The sequence below is a fragment of the Euprymna scolopes genome, chromosome 41, assembly GCF_053919585.1.
Source record: "Euprymna scolopes isolate OS-2025 chromosome 41, ASM5391958v1, whole genome shotgun sequence".
In the NCBI taxonomy this organism is placed as follows: domain Eukaryota; kingdom Metazoa; phylum Mollusca; class Cephalopoda; order Sepiida; family Sepiolidae; genus Euprymna; species Euprymna scolopes.
This window is the reverse complement of record NC_136522.1, coordinates 22,152,856-22,172,498: the sequence shown is the minus strand read 5'-3', so window position 1 is coordinate 22,172,498 and position 19,643 is coordinate 22,152,856. Positions and strand designations below refer to the sequence as shown.

Here is a 19,643-nt window from a genome sequence, read left to right as displayed (position 1 = left end):
GCAATGATACGATGACACCATCTAATTAGACATAAACCTAGCTGGGATCACTTACATTTAACTTTATCTGGAAACATTGAGAAATAGTATAAAGGCAACACTCGTTGAATAGTTTCACTTTCCCCCTCTTCACAATACATTTTGGAAGGGAATCTATCTTCAAAGTTTTATGGTAGGTTCACAAAAAACTTATTCAAAGTAGAAACTTAATGTGTATTTAAAAAAAAAAAATTTTTTTTTAAACTATGTGGAGATAGATATATTCTGGTTTAGTCCCCATACTGGCATGCGTTCGACACTTTTTAGAAATTGGCTTCCAAACTAACCTATCTTTGACCAGGTTATTTATTTATAACTCTTTTTCCTGAAATTCATCCATTCTCTTATGTTTTCTATTGTTTTGCTCTGCTAACTGACCCTGCTACTTCAACTACTCTACATCTACTAACCAAAGAACTTGTTCATTTTTTTTAATGTGACCAAACCAACAAAGTCTCCTGTTCTGCACACATCTCCATATACTGTCCAGATTTAATTTTTCTCTAAGGTCATCAGATCAAAGCAAAGCTTTAAAACTAACATTCCACATCCATTGTGACATTCTCATATCATTTCTCTTCATGCAACACATGTCCTGACCCCTCGTTGGACAGGTTTCCCTTCCATACACCATCACACTGTGTAAACCTGCCTGATAGACTCTTTCCTTAGTCAACAGTGATAATAAAAATGTAACTTCACTTGCAGATTTTTATTGATGACATTTTTCGTGATGTGTTATCCCTGCTTCAAGTTTTGGACGGGTTTCCTCACTTTTGTTAATTTTTTTTTTTTTTTTTCAATGTTTAGTGTAAAGTTTTCAATTGTGAAAAAGAGAGGGTAAATTATAAAGATTGCAGCTTTGGAAAATGCGCAAAAAAATTGTTTGGGCATTAAAAGTAGTTTTCTGTTTTTGTTTTCATTATATATTACGAAATGAGAAATTATGTCCATTAAAAATTCAGTTTGTATTATGCATCTAAAATTGAGAAAAACACGCTTGAAAAGTGTCAACGTTATGTGAAAGAAGCAAAACAAGATGTCCGCCGAATTTGACCTGATATCGTGTTTATCTAATAAAATTTTAAAAAACTCTAATTTTAATTCAAAATGATTCCTCATTTTATAATATTTATTGATAATTATATGAAGCCATAAGTAATAATTTAATGCATAAACAGATTTTTTTTTTTTTCTTACGTTCTTCCAGGGCTACAATCTTTATAAATTACTAAACCGAGATAACTTTGCTCTTTTTTTGTTTATTTATTTATTTTTTATTATTTTATTTTTTTCATTTCTTAGCTTTTTAGTTTTTTTGGAATGGTTGAAATTCTTCCTTTTTTTTTTTTTTTTTTGAATATACTTTGAGAAAAACTTAAATACACGAAATGGGCATAAAACGCGATTAGTATCAAAATAGCAAAGACAATTACACAGGTGTATTAATAAATGGAAGTTCTCAAAACTTAGTATTTAATTCATTCAGTCTCTTTTATAAGTTAGTTTATTTCGATGCTTATGCATACATACATCTATAAAAGTGAAATTGTGTGTGTCTCGGTCTGTATATGTACGTTTCCCAAATTACCAAATTACTGTCAATTTTCAGTCTACAGACTCAAAATTTCAGAAAATCTTTTTAATTGGTTTTCAGCCAGAAATTTGGCTGTCAAGGGGTCAAAGTTCAATGATTTAACATTTGAAAACTCTACCAAACTCCTCCGCCACTTTTGGGTCTAAACACTTGAAATTTTAGCGGTAGATTACTTTGGCATGGATCAAACCTTTTAACTTGATTTGAGCCCAAAACAAATGTTAAAGGGTCAAAATTGGAATCAAAGTTTTAAAAAATTTGACCCCTCGGCCAATTTTTGGTCTAAACATTTGAAATTTTACATAAAGTGTGTTTAGACATAAGGCAAGTTTTTTAATCAGTTTTTGGCTGAAAATTTGGCTGCCAAGGGTCAAATTCAAAATATTTGACCTTTGCAGTCTCTAGCAAACTATTCAGTCAATTTTGGGTCTAAACATTTGAAATTTTATATAAAAGCTATTCAGACATGCAGCAAGCTTTTAAATCAGTTTTTGAGTGAAATTTTGGTTGCCAAGAGGTCCAAGTTAAAAGAGTTTACCTTTGTACTCTACCAAACTCCTCTGCCAATTTTGAGTCTAAACATTTAAAATTTTAGATGTAGTTTACCTGGACATGAGTTAAACTTATATATATATATATATATATATATATATATATATATACACACACACACATACATATACACATAAAGTTATGAACAGTAGGTAGGGATTGAGCGAAGTCAGACTGAACTGCTAGTATATATATATATATATTAAAAAGTTTAACTCATAATGAATAAATGACAAAAATCTATATTCCAAATTTTATGATGTTGATCATCTTACAATTTATTCCTTTAATTCAGTTGACATTTACACTTCTTGATAGTATTTGTTTTGTAGCATTAAATCATTCACTTAATTTGAAAATTAAATGAAATTTGGAATATAGATTGTTGTCATTTACTCATTGTATGCTCTGTAATTCCATTGAGCTTCTTAAATGAGGATTTGTATATATTAAAAGGAAATATAAGTGAATGAAGAATATTTCCACAGAAAAAAAAAAATCTTCTCTTGTTTTAATTTCTTATCACTTTGTTTTTCCTGGGGATGAGGGCCCTGTGGGTGGGGCATTAGAATACACCGACTGCCCCCCTGCAGAGGATAAAAGTCCCTCAATGGGGGTCCTAGATATAACCTTAAACTATATCCAGTGGTGAGGCTCCAGCTTGCGGGCTTTGGGGAGTGTGGAGCCACCCTTTAATTACCATTGCTCCCAGGTCCACTCTGACCCGGAGTGGTAGTACCTGTTAGGGTTCCAACTATGGGTTAAATAGAAACCGACTTGAAAACAACAAATATATTCTATTAAAAAATTTTTTCTTCAAAATCTTTGGATTCGGCATTAAATAACCCAAAAAGGGTTGATATGCTGTAAAACAAAAACAACCAACCAACCAACCAACCAACCTGGGGATGGGGCATACTACCGGATACCAAACATTCTCCCATTAGTTTAGTTACTCCAACCGAGAGATGTTTTTAAGATTCTAACCGTCCCTTTAAGTGCTATTATTTGTATTTCTTTTGCACTTGGTTCACCGGGTATATTCGCCATTTTCATTAGCCTGGTTACTCCTATAATGACTGATATGATTGATACCTTAAGATTCTAGTTTTTTTTTTATGCTGTACATAAGTCCTTGGTATTTTGTTATTTTCTCCCTCTGCTCTGTTAAGGCCAGCATCATTAGGGACATTTACTTCAACTAGGGTTGCTACTTTCTCCTTCTTGTCCTATATCCCTATGTCAGACTTAATAGCCCCATTTTCTATGTATGTAGCTGTAGGAATTTCGTGTGTGTGTGTGTGCCTTTTTCTATCTATCTTTGTCTTTTTATATCTACATATCAACAACTGTCGAGACTATTCATAACCATCTGTCTCTCCATATTTTCCAGACTGCTCGTCTCTGTATCTTCTCATATCCATTGATCTATCACATTCTCTTCTACTCCTCTTTTCCTCCCTTTTTAATCTCTCTTTCCTCCCTTTTTAATCTCTCTTTCCTCCCTTTTTAATCTCTCTTTCCTCCCTTTTTAATCTCTCTTTCTCCCTCTCTATTTTCCCTTCTCCTCCTCTTTCTACATCTCTCCCTCTCTTGTCCCTTTCTCCTTCCACCTCTTTCTCTTCCTTCTTCTCCATCTCACCCTTCTATTCTCTTTCCTCTTCTCTCTCTCTCTCTCTCTCTCTCTTTTTCTCTCTCTCCTTTACTCCCCCATCTCTCTCTCCCTCTTTCTCTCCTCTCTGTCTCTTGCTTTTTTTCTCTCGTTTCCTCTCCCTCTCCTTTTATTCATCCTTCTTTTACTCTCCATTTCTATCTTTCCTCCTCTCAATCTTTTCTCTTCCTTCTATCTCTCTTTCTCCCTTCTATCTTTCTCTCCCCTCTCTCACTTTTTCTCTCCCTTTCTTTCTCTCTCTTTCTCTTCCTCTCGCTCTCCCTTTATCTTTCCCTCCTTTCTCTCCTCCCCTCCCAACGTATTGTGTGTCTCTATTCATTACTTAGCCTTTTGTTTGGCCACTTACGTTCAGAATAGAACACAACAGAAACTCTTCTTCTTCTTCTTCAAAATAATGTCAATTATTTTTATGTCACTCGTCGCCGCCTTGCCACTTCAAGATTGGAAGCCAGCCAAATGCAAAACTCTGCATTACAAGAGGGAAACGCTTCTTTGAGATTTCCAGACTGTTAACCCTCACCATGACCATAGCCCATTACCATTGTCAACATCACCGTTTTCCGAGTGTGGCCATCATCCGCATCTTTTTTTGTGCCGACAAGCACTTAAGAAAAATCTTCCGACTCTCTTTCTCATAGATTTCAGCTGCGCGTTTCTGTCTCCCCTTCAAACTATTTAACACAAATTTCATTCTGCATTGGAATCCGAATTCAAATTCTGTTTGCTAATATGAAAACGTGGTTTGTATATCGGAATGACAAAAACCATCTGATCATCCTAGGGATATACTGACAGTTTGTTTAAAATGAAGCTGGTTTGCGCAGAACCACCCTGCTCTTTCGTCCCAACCAGTCTGATCCAGCGACAGGACAGGATTGAGACAGCTGAGGGTCAGGTGAGACGCACGAGCCGCCAGAAGTATTGACATACAGCGCCTAGTCACCCATCTGGTACTGGCCAGGTTGCTTTCTAATGAAAACCGGTGTGTTAATGTGATTTTGCTAATGTATAAACTATACAGCACCGCAAACATCGTTCAGAAATCCACTTCCCAGAGATGAATATAGCATGAAACTGCAGTGAAGTGTTCAAATAAGCCAAATGCATTATTATCTACTAGTGTACATGGAAAAAATAACCAAACAAAAAAAATCATTTTTTTTAATTGAAATTCGTTATTGAGATGAATATTATTTATTTATTGCGGACTATTATCCTCATCTTTCTTTCACAATATTTCGGCCAACTATTCCTCTGACCTTCATCAGGTGGTAACCGCGACGGGATAGGAACTCCGAATCTCTTAACTGCATTCTTAGCAATTATTGCCATCCATAGTTGTTGTCGTCTCACCATGTTTTGGCCAAGCCAGCCAGAGGCGAAAGCGAAGGCAACTTCTCTGCCTTTCGTGCCGGAACGTCCAGAAAGCCTATCAGCTTTGATCAATGTTGGGGAAACCCCTCATATCAGACAATTGCTATTCATTTGGATACTTCTTTTTTATGGAGAGCTGGTTTTCCCCAACATTGTGGGGAAACAAATAAATGAAATGGTGGAAAGCTGAACTGACCTCCGTTCGTTTCTGCAAGTCAACTTTTTGATTGACATCGCTAAATTTAAACGCTTTTCACTTATGTTTTCCTAGCATAGCAGTAAAATGCCACGTTTTCTTCCATTTTCTTTTCCGCTTTTGAGATCGTCATGGGTTCCAGGTATCCCCGCTAGTATATATATGGGAGAAAATATGCTTATTCAATTATATTTCACCTTATATTTATACTAATCCTTTAATTTATGAAGCTCAATGTAACTACAGAGCATATGCAAATAAATGACAAAATATCTATATTCTAAATTTGAAGATGTTGTCGATATTACCATTTATTTCTTTCAGCATGTTAAAATGTTCAGTTCATAACGGCATCTGTTTCGTAGCGCAGAATCTTATATAATTATGTCAACTTTGTAATTTATTTCACCCTTACTCATCAGAAGAATAGGAACTCATCAACTTTAAAAGAAAATAAAGGAACACGGTCATGATTACAAAAGCGGAAAGAGAAGTTGCAGATATGTAGTTACACCATCTATGAATTTTAATGTAGAGTTATCAATGCATAAATTGCGGTTACATTGTTATAATTAACATAAAAATATCTTATTTAATATTTTATTAATTTACTATTTATAATTAGTTTATATTTATTTTCTTAGATAATATGTATAATGGTCAAATCCAGAATGTGTGTATTTAGGTTTATTTTATACGTAATACATTTGTTTGCCTGCTTTCCAGTCTGATTGTCTTCAAGTCCAATGTAAACAAGTTCTTAATGAACCGTTCCCCTAAGTAATCCAATTTTAAAAAATTTTGACTACTTAGGTTTACTACACTATAATCACATTGACTAATGTATACCCATTAACCCTTATCCTCGAGTGGTCTCCAGGCCTTGATAAGTGGTGATTCTTGAATAAAAGAAAAAACAAATGAGTAAATTGTATACTGAATTGTCTCTCTTACATAATCTAATTTTATTCCTTAGATTTTATGAGTTTAACTGTACCTATTTACTATGCCTCCCCACGGGACAGAGTTAGACACCAGGGTCGTTTTTTAACGTGGAGAAAAGGTACAAAAATAAAAATTGTCTCAGTCGTGAAGGATTTCTCCTCCACCGAAAGAGAACAAGAAATAAAAGTGCAGCATCTGAAGAACAGATACTACACTTTGATCTTGTCCCGAACTGTAGTTAAATGTTATCATTTTCTAATTTAGCAGTTTTATTTTATTTATTTTTATTTAATTAATAAATTGAATTTTTTATCATTTATTGATTATTTATTTAAACCTTAATATTTTAAAACAATAAACTAATCCATATTTATATACAATTTTTATATATTTCTAGTATAAACTTAAGTATTATACTCACTTCAATGATTACCTGATATGTCTATTAGATTTATTAAATAGGTATATAAAAAATTAAGAAGTAAAAATTAAGTTTATAAGCCAAAAGCTTCTGTAAATTTGAAGCAAATTTATTATTTATATAGTAATCCAATGCCAAATAAAAATGTGTGCAACTGAATTAACACAAAACATATTAGAGATTTCCCATACAAACACTTATAAAAACACAAAGTTTAAGGAGAGCAATGGTTTTATATATATATATATATTGTTTTATTGTAAATTTCGTTATCCTTCAAGTAACAAAAAGTATTTCTTTTCATCAAATTTTTTAATATTGTGTATTTTTGATAGTTTTTTTTTTTAGTTAAAATTCTTTGTTCAATGTTATCCTAATTTAGTGAATGCTTTGTTCTTAAAAAAAAAAGTCTTTATATTGGGGTCTAAGGTACTTAATTCTCTTTATACTCTATATAGAATTTCAAAACCATATCCTGACCATATTTTCAGTTATATTGAAGCGATTATTTTTCAAAATAGCTGCCAAATTTTTAGCAGTTAGTTTTGTCTAATTTTACCAGCTGTGACAGGTCAAATTAATCCAGTATATTAACTTGACAGGTTTTTATGGATGCGTTTTTCATTTTGAAAATATTAATTTGTTTGTTTGTTTGCAGATATTTTTTTTTCATTCTTCATTTTTGTTTTGCAAATATTAATTTGTCTAATATTATTTTCTGGATTAATTCAATATGTAAATTATCCATAATATAAAAGACAATTTCTTCAATATTCTTTATCAAATACTAGCCTGGGTGCCCAGCGTTGCCCAAGTGTTTGGAGATGTGTGTTGAGCAAAAAAAAAAAAAAAAGTGGTAGTAGACAAACAGACTTGAACCCATACCGTGAAGGATGAAAAGAATGTCAAAAAAAAAAACGTGACGTCTTTGCTGTTGCACCTATCGCCAAACTGGAAGTGACGTAGGTTTAAATTAAGGCTAGTCAATCGAAAAGAAGGGATGACTTTAAATATCAGCGAAAAAAGCGACCCCTCTATGTAGAAAAGTGCCCAGTTGAGGGTAAAGGAATTAATGTTTTTGATCAATTTTTCGATATTTGGCATCCGAAGGGTCAAGCTTCAAAATGATACCGATCTTGTGAAAATCTGTCGCCTCTGTCGAAAGTTTTAGGCAGATATGCAAACATACATACATACATACATTTAAGCAGATTTTTCCCTTTATATTATAGATGGCATCGTTATGATTAATTTGTAATAGATTTAAATTTCATTAAAATAAAAAAATAAAAAAAACACTGCTTTTATTATTTGTTTCTTATAAAACAAAATATGTTCTTAACCTTATCATTAATCATAAGTCCTAGTTGCAACATCCTTCTCTGCCAAAAAAAAAAAAAAAGATCCTCTGAATGAACCAATAAAAAAGCAGTGTAGTTGTCACCTGGACTTAGGATTAGTAGTAGGTAAAAGGGATGAAACATTAATCTTTAATTGGTCCACCGACAAAAGCGAGATTGGACCTAGTAACTCACTCCTGTTTGTCTGTTCACACTTTTCTCAATAACCACACCTTAGATTTTGTTAAAAATTTGCACAAACATTAGTCATGGTGAAAGTAAATTTTTGCCAGAGCAGATTTTCTGGCATAACTCTGCCCCCCCCCCTCCCCGGGGGGGGGGCATTATAAGGTAAAATTGCCCCCAAAATCGTTCGCCTGTTTGTTTGTTCGCACTTTTCTCAAGAACATTGGATGTTTTTTTTCATTTTGCACAAACATTAGTCACGGTGAAAGTAAATTTTTCACTTGTGAAGGGAAACCCCGAATGCTTGGCTTGTTATAATTCAAGATATTTGCAAAGTAAAAAAAAATGAAACCCATAAAAATCAGAAAACAAATTAATATTTGCAAAATAAAAATGAAAAAAGAAACCCATAAAAATTAAAAATCAAATTAATATTTGCAAAATAATCCTCAAGAATTAGACGACAAGTTAATATGTTGGATTACTTCGTTCTGTCATCATTTAGAAATTACAACAGAAAAAAAGTAGTTGCTCAAATTTGGCCACCATTTTGGAAGCTGAGCGTTTCAATATAATCGTGTGTTTGATAAAATGCAATTTTTTATAAAAATGAAAACCAAAAATGTCTACTCGGATTGAAACAAATTACAAAAACAAATTCGGATTTTTATTTTTAAAAATGCTTCGAATGCAAACAGGATAAATTTTTTATATTCATTTAGTAAAAGTACAGTATAGTTAGCAGTTGAGAACTCATCCCCCCCCCCAAGAAAAAATACATAATTTATATTAAATGTGTTGAACGGAATTCCCTCTATTTTAAAAAACAAAAATAAAGAAAAATCTGTATGATGTACATACCTGTGACCAAACGAAAATATCATATTCCAAAAATCACCTAAATTGATCAAGTAGTTTTATTTTTAGAGAATCAAATTCTATGAGTAACTGAGGAGCAACAGTCTTAAAAATGATTTTCTTAAGAAAATTATTTTAAGCGATTAATTGAAACTTGTAGATATTACAACAAAAAATGTTTGCAAGTTTGAATTATGTTGAGTTATCTACCTTTGCCTCTTGATTATTTAAAATTTATTTAAAATTAAACTACTTGATCAATTTATATGATTTTTGGAATGCGGTATTTTCATTTTGTGACAGGTATGTACAGCAGGCAGATTTTTATTCATTTTAATATAATGAGCATTCTGGACAATAACCTTTAATTCTCTAACGAACCTGCTTTTGTAAGATTTTTTAAAAGTTGTACAGAATAGTTAACATTTCAGAGACTTGTAAAGAAAAAAAGCTGAATCTGCCATATTATAATATGTGAAAATGATTTATAAGATTCTTTAAATTGTTAAACACATTTTTACAAATCATTTCCACACGTTAAAACCTGGTAGGTTTGATAGAGAATTTCATTCTAATAAATTTTGTGTTGTTTTTGATTTATGAATTTTCTAGTGTTAACTAATCTGGATATTTACCATTAAATTGCATGATTTTTATAGTTTTCTTACTTTTTTTTTAACGATATTTTATTTTCTATATTGATTATCATAAATAAATCTATATTAATAAACTGTGTATGCAACTGCGTGTGTATGTTTCTGCAATTAATGATTACACCTTGAATTATTTCTTTGATAACTATTAATATTTCATAGAAATTAATAAAACATGATTTAAAAAATCCTATTAAAGATGACTTAATTATGAATTTAAATCCACCAGGTCGATTACTAATTTAATGGGTCAATTTTGGTTAATTGATAATTTAATGGGTCAATTTTGGTTAATTGATAATTTAATGGGTCAATTTTGGTTAATTGATAATTTAATGGGTCGATTTTGATCAATAAATTGATAATTTAATGGGTCGATTTTGATCAATAATTTAATGAATCAATTTTTGGCAATTAATTTAATGGGGAAATTTTGGTCAATTAATAATTTAATAAGCAAATTATAACATAATAATAAAATTTTCTTGAAAAATTTTTTATTTTTCTAAATAAAAAAAATAATTTGGCAAAAAAAAAAATGCATAATTTATTTTTAACTTTTATTCACCATAAATAAAGGGCATCATGGGCCAGATTTCAAGTGGTTATTCTAAGTAGTGAGTTGTACAACCATTTTCTTAATAATTAAAATAATTTAATTTAAGGATTGATGAAATACATTTTAATTTTTTTTTTTAAATAAAGTCGTCTGCTAGGTGCAAGTGTCAGATCGATTTTTTTTTTTTTGTGATGAGGAGGAGTAGAGAGCCCATAAAATCTCCTGAGAACCCATAAAAATAAAATCCGTGGGTCCCAAGACTGATTAAATTAAAAATCTATCAGCATCGTATATATATATATATATTTTTTGTTTGTTTGTTTTATCTTACTTCAGTCGAAGTTCCCAGAAATCAAGGGGCTCACTACCTGGGGCAAACACTTGAACTCTATATGAGATACATAGGTATTCAAATGTTCCATTAAAGTTCTTTATCTCTCAAACACAGAGTTAGTAAAGAAATTGAGAACATAATTTTACTCTCCCCACTTAACCATTTATATATATATATGTAATATATATATATATATATATATACTCGGGTTTTTTTTTATATTCAAAAGTAATGGACTAATGAATTCAACGAGGTTGTTAGATAGTGCTCAATAAAAAGAGCTGATAATACTTGTTTATTGTTAAATAAACATGCTCACATCCCGCTGCTACAAATAGCCACTTGTTTCAATCAAACAACAGATATCATCAGGCAGCGACTTGACTATTCAAAAGTTCAATGAATAATGGATTTTTATTTTAGGTAGGAACTCTTTAGAAGTTGGAGTTAAAAAACTTAAAACACAGGACTTTAATTAAATAAAGAAGTAAAAAGGGAGAGGCAATTTAAATAAAGTTAAAAAATTACAATGGGGAGAGAGTGATTGAGAAGAGAAAAAAAGGAATAGAGACAGAAATAGAGAAAGAAAATATAGAGAAAACAAAATAGAGAGAAAAAGAAGAGAGAAAATATATATATATATATATATATATATATACATATACATATATACATATATATATATACTTACTTTTAGAGAAAGAGATAAATTATTAAATAAGAAGCACGAAAATTCAATTAATTGCAAACATTATAAAACCCATCTTTTAAGTAATTTAATTTAGATATAAAATTTAAATAAATTAAAAATTGTCACTGATTTCTATAATTTATTAATATTCTATTAATATACTTTCTCCTCTCCTGATTTCATTCTTTACTTCTCCTATCTTATATACCTGTGTGTCTATGTGTATATGTATGTGTCTATGTATTTATTTTATGACCGTGTGTACTTAGATCTATATATTTCTATATTATTTGGTATACCCTCCCATGTTTATTCAATCCATTTGTATGTTTCTTTGTGTGTATGCATCTATCTGTACCCTTGCCAAATTATTTGTATTCTTATGTATTTCTATATATATAATTTATGTAAATTATACATATTTATGTGTGTGTATATATGTGTGTGTGCGTTGTTGTTTATTAGTATATGATTGTGTGCATATATTTGTGTATTTTTTTGTATGTATGTGTATACATAAGATTATGTATATATATGTATGTGTATGTGTGTATATATATATATATATATATATATATATATATATATGTGTATATGTATATATATGTGTATATATGTATATATATATATGTATATATGTGCTTATTAGTATGTCGGTTGGTTCTCTGTGAGTATATACATATGTATCTTATTTTTAATTTGGGTACTATCTACCTGTGCGTCGCTATTTTTGAGTATTTCGTTGATTTAATTACTTCTTTTGCCTGAATATATTTATAGGTAAGTGTACTTGTATCTGTGTTATTAGTAATCTGGTATTGAATGTATTATTTTGTGATTTAATATGACTTTATAGCTATACTTAAATAGCTTAAACTTCCAACTTAATAGTATAGTTACACCTTTACTTATGTGCATGTATATGTATATATATATATATATATGTATATATATATGTGTGTGTATATTTGGGTATATATATATGTGTGTGTGTGTGTATATATATATATTTGTATTGTATTCTTTTTTTATATACATAAATATTAGTAGTTTTTTTATTTATAATTATTAGACCTATTTAATTTATTTAATCCCCTCTTATGGCTAAATATGTTATATTAAAAAGATAATAAATATTAACTTTATTCTGTTTTTATTATTATAATTATTATTATTATTATTATTATTATTATTATTATCACTATTATGTTTATTGTTATTAATAATAATTTTAATATTGTTTTATCATTATTTTCTTCTTTTATTCATATATTTATCTAATAAAAACGCGAAAACTTTAAACTTATATCATTTAGCATAAAGGGCCTAATTAATGGTAGACGTATGTTTGAATTGCGTTGATTTTACTCGTGGACGTATGTAAGAGGATAAATATGCTAGCCGAATACATTCACTGCCTTTTTTGACACGTTCATTTCTGACGCTTGGATTGTATCTTCTGTTTGTATTTGTAATAATATGTTTCATTACTGAATTGTATAATTGTTCATAAATTGGTTGACACGCAGGTTTTTTTCTTTTTCTTTTTCTATATACTGTCAAATTCTTACTTTCTCTCTTTCCCTATTTAACTAGATCTCATTATTCTTTCCTTTTCCTTCTAGTTCTTATTCTCTTTATTATAACCATTTATTTCTTTTTTCTCTTCTTTTTTTCTTCTCCATATCATGTATATATGTGTATATGTATGTATGTGTATGTGTGTATATATATATATATATATATATATATATATATATATATGTATATATGTATATGTATATATATATATATATATATATATATTTTCTCTCTTCTTTTTCTCTCTATTTTGTTTTCTCTATATTTTCTTTCTCTATTTCTGTCTCTATTCCTTTTTTTCTCTTCTCAATCACTCTCTCCCCATTGTAATTTTTTAACTTTATTTAAATTGCCTCTCCCTTTTTACTTCTTTATTTAATTAAAGTCCTGTGTTTTAAGTTTTTTAACTCCAACTTCTAAAGAGTTCCTACCTAAAATAAAAATCCATTATTCATTGAACTTTTGAATAGTCAAGTCGCTGCCTGATGATATCTGTTGTTTGATTGAAACAAGTGGCTATTTGTAGCAGCGGGATGTGAGCATGTTTATTTAACAATAAACAAGTATATATATATATATATATATATATGTATGTGTGTGTCAGTCCAAATCCTTTTTTGTTTCTGTTGTAACATAGGCCGCACTTCATTGTGTCCTTGTCTGTTTAGTGTTCCTTTCTTTCTTTCTTTTTTTTTCTTTTTCCATTTTAGTTATTGTTTTCTTCATCCCATTTTTATATTTGATATTTACAAATTATTTTAAGTATTATAATTAATTATAATTGTTGCATATTGTTATGAATTAACTGTCAATTTAATGCAAAAAAACTTTTCTGAATAGATTTTGTCTGAATGTTACTAAGTTAAACGCCCATATAATGTTTTAACTAATTATTTATTATTAATCATAATATAATAATAATGATATAATTATTATTAATTATAATGGTATGATTATTAATAACAGTATTGATAATTGATATAATTATTAATAAACATGATATTAATAATAATTATAGTATAATAATTATTATTAATAGTGAATTGAAAGTATTTTCAAAGAACATCAAATATTATTTTTTATTATTATTATTCATGTTTTTTTTTTATTTATCATTTGTTGTTACGTACATGATTATTGCTGTGAATATCAGATAAATGTTCATCATTGCTTCTTAAGATGGCAATCCTAAGTAACTGCAGCAAAATCGATTATAATTGATGATTGACACTTGGACAAGGGAAAAGTGATCTAAAAATGACTAAAATAAAACTGGTATTGCAGATGTTTTTTTGTGTAGAAAAATCATGTTTCAAGTTTAAAACAAATATTTTCTTTTCAAATTATTTTCTTATTTAAAAAGAATTAAAAAAAAAACATGTTAGATGGCTACAAATTTAACTACAGTAAATCCAATGTTAATTTATGCAGACTTATGTAAAAAAAAAAAAGTCATGTTTCAAGTTTCAGCAACAACAAAGAAGTACTTTGTTTTTCATTATGATTTTCTTGTCAAATAGAATCTGGTATTCATCCAGTTTAGATACTCAACATGATTTAGTCAAAACGAGTTATCTTTCCTTGTTATTTGTAACTTAAATTTCGCTGTGGACATTCAAAATGATTGTGATTTACAAAGTCTTTTTTCTTAAAAAAAAAAAAAGAAGAAGAAAATGAGAAAATTTGAAAATATTTTTTAAAAATTCTTTTTGATTACTGATTTATTTTTATTGAAACATGAAATATTTCTTTTTTACGGAATGACAATTATCCATTGCAAAATTACAATTGGATTTTGTGTACTTAAAAATGGTAGACATTTACAAAGTCTTAAACTACTGACTTAGTTCCACTGAAACTTGACATGTTACTTTTCTGTGTTGTAACAAATCGCCATGACTTAACATTAGAATTGAATTTTCCGATGGTAGCCATTTTCAAAAAATGAGAAAACATGTTGCAAGTTCAGAAGTCAACCTAATTAATTTGAAAAAAAAAAACAAAAAAAAACACAGAAAAATCTTTATGCTGTACATGCCAATCAAGGAACAAAAATGTAAAATTTCTAAAAATCATGCAAATTGATTAAGTAGTGGGTTTTTTTGTTTCTTTTTTATAGAAAATCATTTTTTAAGTTTTTAGTGATTTTAATAGTAAATCAGTCATTATAAAGCTAATTTTGATCTCCGTAGTTCAAATTGAATTGCCTTCCTTTATTAAATACTAGGCAGAGTGCCCGGTATTGCCCGGGTGTTTGGAGGTGTGTGTTGAGCAAAAGAAAAAAAAAAGGGGTAGCAGGTAGGCAGGCTTCAGCCCATGATGCGAAGGCGGGAAAGAAAGTGAAAAAAAAAACTGACTCCTACTTCATGACGCAACCAGAAGTTTGGAATGTTGAAATTAGTAAAGTCATCCCAATCGATATGATGACTTGCAAAAATGGCGATGCATAAAAAACGACCCTCCTTGTAGAAAACTGCCCAGTTGAGGGTGAAGGATTAATGTTTTCAGCCAATTTTTCGATATTTGTCGTCCGAAGGGTCAAGCTTTGTAACGATACCAATCTCGTGGCTGTTGCCTCTGTCGAAAGTTTTAGGCAGACGTACAAACATACATACATTTAAACAGACAGGTGAGATTTATATAATAGACGAGAGTGACTGGCATTGCCCAGATGTTTGTAGGTGTAGAAGGAAAAAAAAAAAGGTTTTGTAGGGAGGTAAGCTCGAACCCGAAGCCTTGAGGTGAAGTCGGAAAAGGAAGCCTGATAACTTACCACGACGCTACGAGGGCAGAGAAGTGAGAAGGGTGAAATTAAACGTTTAAAAAAGCAGGTGGTTAAACGAACATGAACGTGTGGTTTTCTAGGTCAAACATCACGTCATGATAGTAGAGAAAATGAAATCACAGTGCGAATTTTGTAACATAATAAAAGTTGCTGAAATAAAAGATATAGATGACCTCGTTCTGTAAATCGTAGATATTATAATCTAGGGAGTATATAAAAAGTTCTAAGAAAGAGTGACCCCACCGAGTGACCCCCCCTCCCCACTCCCCAAAGCTTTTGGCGGATATACGAAAAAAATGCATTTTCGCTTTGATATCATAGATGGCGAATTAAGACACAATGGTCTCACTTTAAATTTGATTTTCTTCGCTAAAAATAAAACTACTTGACCAGTTTATCTGATTTTTAGAATATGACATTTTTATTCTGTGATGGGTATGTACACCATATTAATTCCTCTTTATTTTTGTTTTTTAATTAGGTTGAACTCTGGACTTGTGCCAAAAGTTTTTAAATCTTAGATTAAAAAAAGTTGGGGTTTTTTTTTTCAAATACTTGTTTATTTTTGCTAAAATTTGAAATATTGCTTTTCTACATAGAAACAGAAACTTATGTAACATAAAATTAAAATGATTACATTTACTGCAGTTACTGAGGATTATCACAATAAGGAAAAAATTTGTTTTCTCTAATCTCATTTGAAAAATTTATCAAAGATGAGAATTGTCATAAACATATATCGGCTATTCACTGCAATATGTAAGTCTTGTATGTAAAAACAGTTAATTAGTCTAGAATTATTATATAATAGCAACTATGTTGTTATAAACCATAAATAGGAACTTACCTGGGCTATTTTTGGGCTCTGTAACTATTAGTACTACTACTACTATTTCTACTACTACTACGTTGTCTCCTCCATCCGTCGTGGACTTGGACTGAACGTGCTCCCCTCTTCCTGTTACAGTGGCTACCTGGCACGTTTACGACGTCTACAGCAGGGGTGCACGAGCTGAAGCAGTAAGCACGCTAAGATGTGCACCAGCTGGCCACACACGCGCAGATACGGCAAGATGGAGACAGGAACTTCTACTACTTAATTCTACAACTACCAACCTGGAAGCAGCACCAACCAATAAGACTGACCGACTGACCGACCATTGACTGACCGATATGTATGAATAGCCATCTGTCAAAGAGAACTATACACTCAACTGCACCTTAACAATAAATAGTGGGCCGGACATCAAACACATACACACACATGCACATATGCATACACATATACATATATATATATATATATATATATAAGTTAGATTCCAGTAACCATATCTTTATACACCTTTCAAAAATAATAATAAAAAGTAAAACAAAAACACAGGTACTTTACAGAATGTTTCGTTGACAAAAGGAACAAATATAATATAGAGTTATATATCCTGTATTTTCAATAAGTGTGACTCTTCAGAAAAAAAGCCCCCCCCCCCAAAAAAAAAAGAACTGTCTCTAAGAAATGTCAGAAAAAAAAAAAAAATAGAATAATGGTAACACTTATATTGTAAAAGCAGGTTCAAACCAGCAAGATGAGATCAACATTGTGAATGCCATAGTTATATTATGTGAATGTTGTTCGTTTTGGTTTTCTTTTCCGATGGTTTATAGACACGACTTTTTTTTACTTTTTTTTTTTTTTTTTTTTGGAAACTCTAGGATATATAACTCTATATTATTGTTGTTCGTTTATCAATGAAACAGCCGATAAAGCTTTTTTTTTTGTTGTTGTTTTTTTTTTTGAAAGATGAATAAAGTCTTGGTCATTGAAATCTAACTTCATATTGTTTATTTATACATGCTCTGGTGTTAAAAAAAATTAACATCCATTGAGCTTAAAACTTGAAAGATATCTGATTATTATTAATAATATATATATGTGTATATATATATATATATATATATATATATATATATATATATATATATATATATATATATATAAACTCACACGCATACACTAAAACGTTTGAGTAAAATCCAAACAAAATGTCAAGATGAATGAAAAAAAGTGGATCGACCAAACAAAACGATCATATCAACTGATGGTGAGGTTTTTATTTTATATTTCGTCTTTATTGTCATAAAGCTTCATCAGAAATGAGTAAAGGAATTTTATTGTCAAATCTTAACTCAAAATGGCAGACATGAGGGGGAGGAGGGGCAGGATAAATGGAAAGAGAGAAGGAGAGAGAGAAAATAGATCCAATGAACGGGGCTTATGCTATTCGCAAAACAGCATGAACGTTTTAGAAAAGAAGGGGAAGAAGAAAAAAAAAATTTTAAGTGTTGCCTTTTCCTCTCTCTGTAAACATCTTTTTCATTCTCACCAGCATATTAGATCTCCCCATATGTTTTTTTTTTTCTAAAATATCCATGTCAATTTGTAAATTAAAAAATAACATGAGATTCCTTTCCTCTTTTTTTATTTTCCTATCTCTTTCTTTATCTTTGTTCTGACTCCTCCCTCTGTTTTCTTGTCTCATGTTTGTAAAAATTAAAAAAATAGCATTCCTTCACTCATTTCTAATGCAGTCTTTTTGATAGTAGAGATTAAATGCATGAGAAAATATCTCACCAAAATGAATTTATTTGATTGTATAAGTTGGTCTGTCTGCTTTTTCTATTTACCTCTACATTTATGTGTGTATGTATATTTGCTCACTTTTTTTTTTTTTTTTTTTCAAAAAAAAATAAACGATACTGAGGTGCTGGGGAACGGAAATAACTTTCCCAGAAAAAAAAAAAATTAATAACAAAAAAAGAATTTATTAAAAAAAAAAATAACAACAAAAAAGATACTGACAGGTGAAATAATAAATAGAAAAAAAGGAAGAAAGGAATTTTTTTTTAATATTTGAAAAAAAAATAGAAAAAAGAAAATGGTAACTTTGGCAGGATGTTGGTCAACAAACAATGGAAAAGGAAAAAAAAAAAATCTTTATTTTTAATCTTAACAAGAAAGAAAGAAAAAGAGCAAGAAAGAAACTTTACCTCACCCTCCCCACCTTCATATATATATGTATGTATAATAAATTGGAAATTCATGTAACAAAAATGCAAATAAATAAAAAAAAAAAGAAGAAAATCCAGAAAAAGTCAAAGTAGTATCAATATTTCACCTTCACATTTCGAAGGCTTCATCAAGAGTGAGACAAGGAAAGAAAAGTTGAAATGTAGCAAAATTAAGAAATTCTATCTTTCTAGATTTTGCTACATCTTTTGCTTTTTCTTTTCTTATCTCTTATCTCGATATATGAAGTTGAAATATTGATACTACTTCTGGTTCTCCTTTTTTCATTTCTTTATGCATATATTTATAAATTTCAGGTATATTTGAACAGTAAGCCTTCTCTTGCACACATTTCAAAGAGCTAGGATTTCATTAGGTGCCATGCAATAATTTTTTGTCTCTCTTTCTCTCTATCTGATGGCTTTTGGCTAAAACTATAATCATTGTCAAGGATTTCTTGATGTTTTTTAGCCAAAAAAACCCAAAGATTTACCAGTGCTTCTCTTTGCTAGGATCGTTTTGTTGTACTTCATAATGAATTATAAATGGAGAAAAGATCGAATTACTCAATGTTTCGACCATTCGTTTGTAAGCTTTTTACAAGAGCAAAGAAAATCAGTAAAAATGGTAATTCTTCATAATCTTATTTATAATCTGGCATCATTACGACAATAATTTTCAAATCAGGAAGTCATGCACGACTTGCTAATTAAATTAATGACCCCTTAATGATGGCTTACGTGTTAGCCGTAAGCTATGAGAGAGAGAAGAAATCATTAGCCAGTTCTTGCAG

The 19,643-nt window shown here is 30.0% G+C and overlaps 1 protein-coding gene across 3 annotated transcripts in view; it reads left to right on the top strand.

The window, feature by feature from the left end:
- LOC145266412 (uncharacterized) overlaps positions 1 to 19,643 on the top strand; it is a 792,722-nt gene that overhangs the window by 745,225 nt on the left and 27,854 nt on the right. For 2 of the 3 annotated variants that reach the window (XM_080122077.1, XM_080122076.1), the window contains one exon: positions 16,751 to 18,934. The exons of the other annotated variant lie outside the window; for it this stretch is intronic. The gene's annotated coding sequence lies outside the window, so the exon portion shown is untranslated. Of the gene's footprint in view, positions 1 to 16,750; positions 18,935 to 19,643 lie in introns of those variants that run through there. 3 annotated transcript variants of the gene reach the window in all.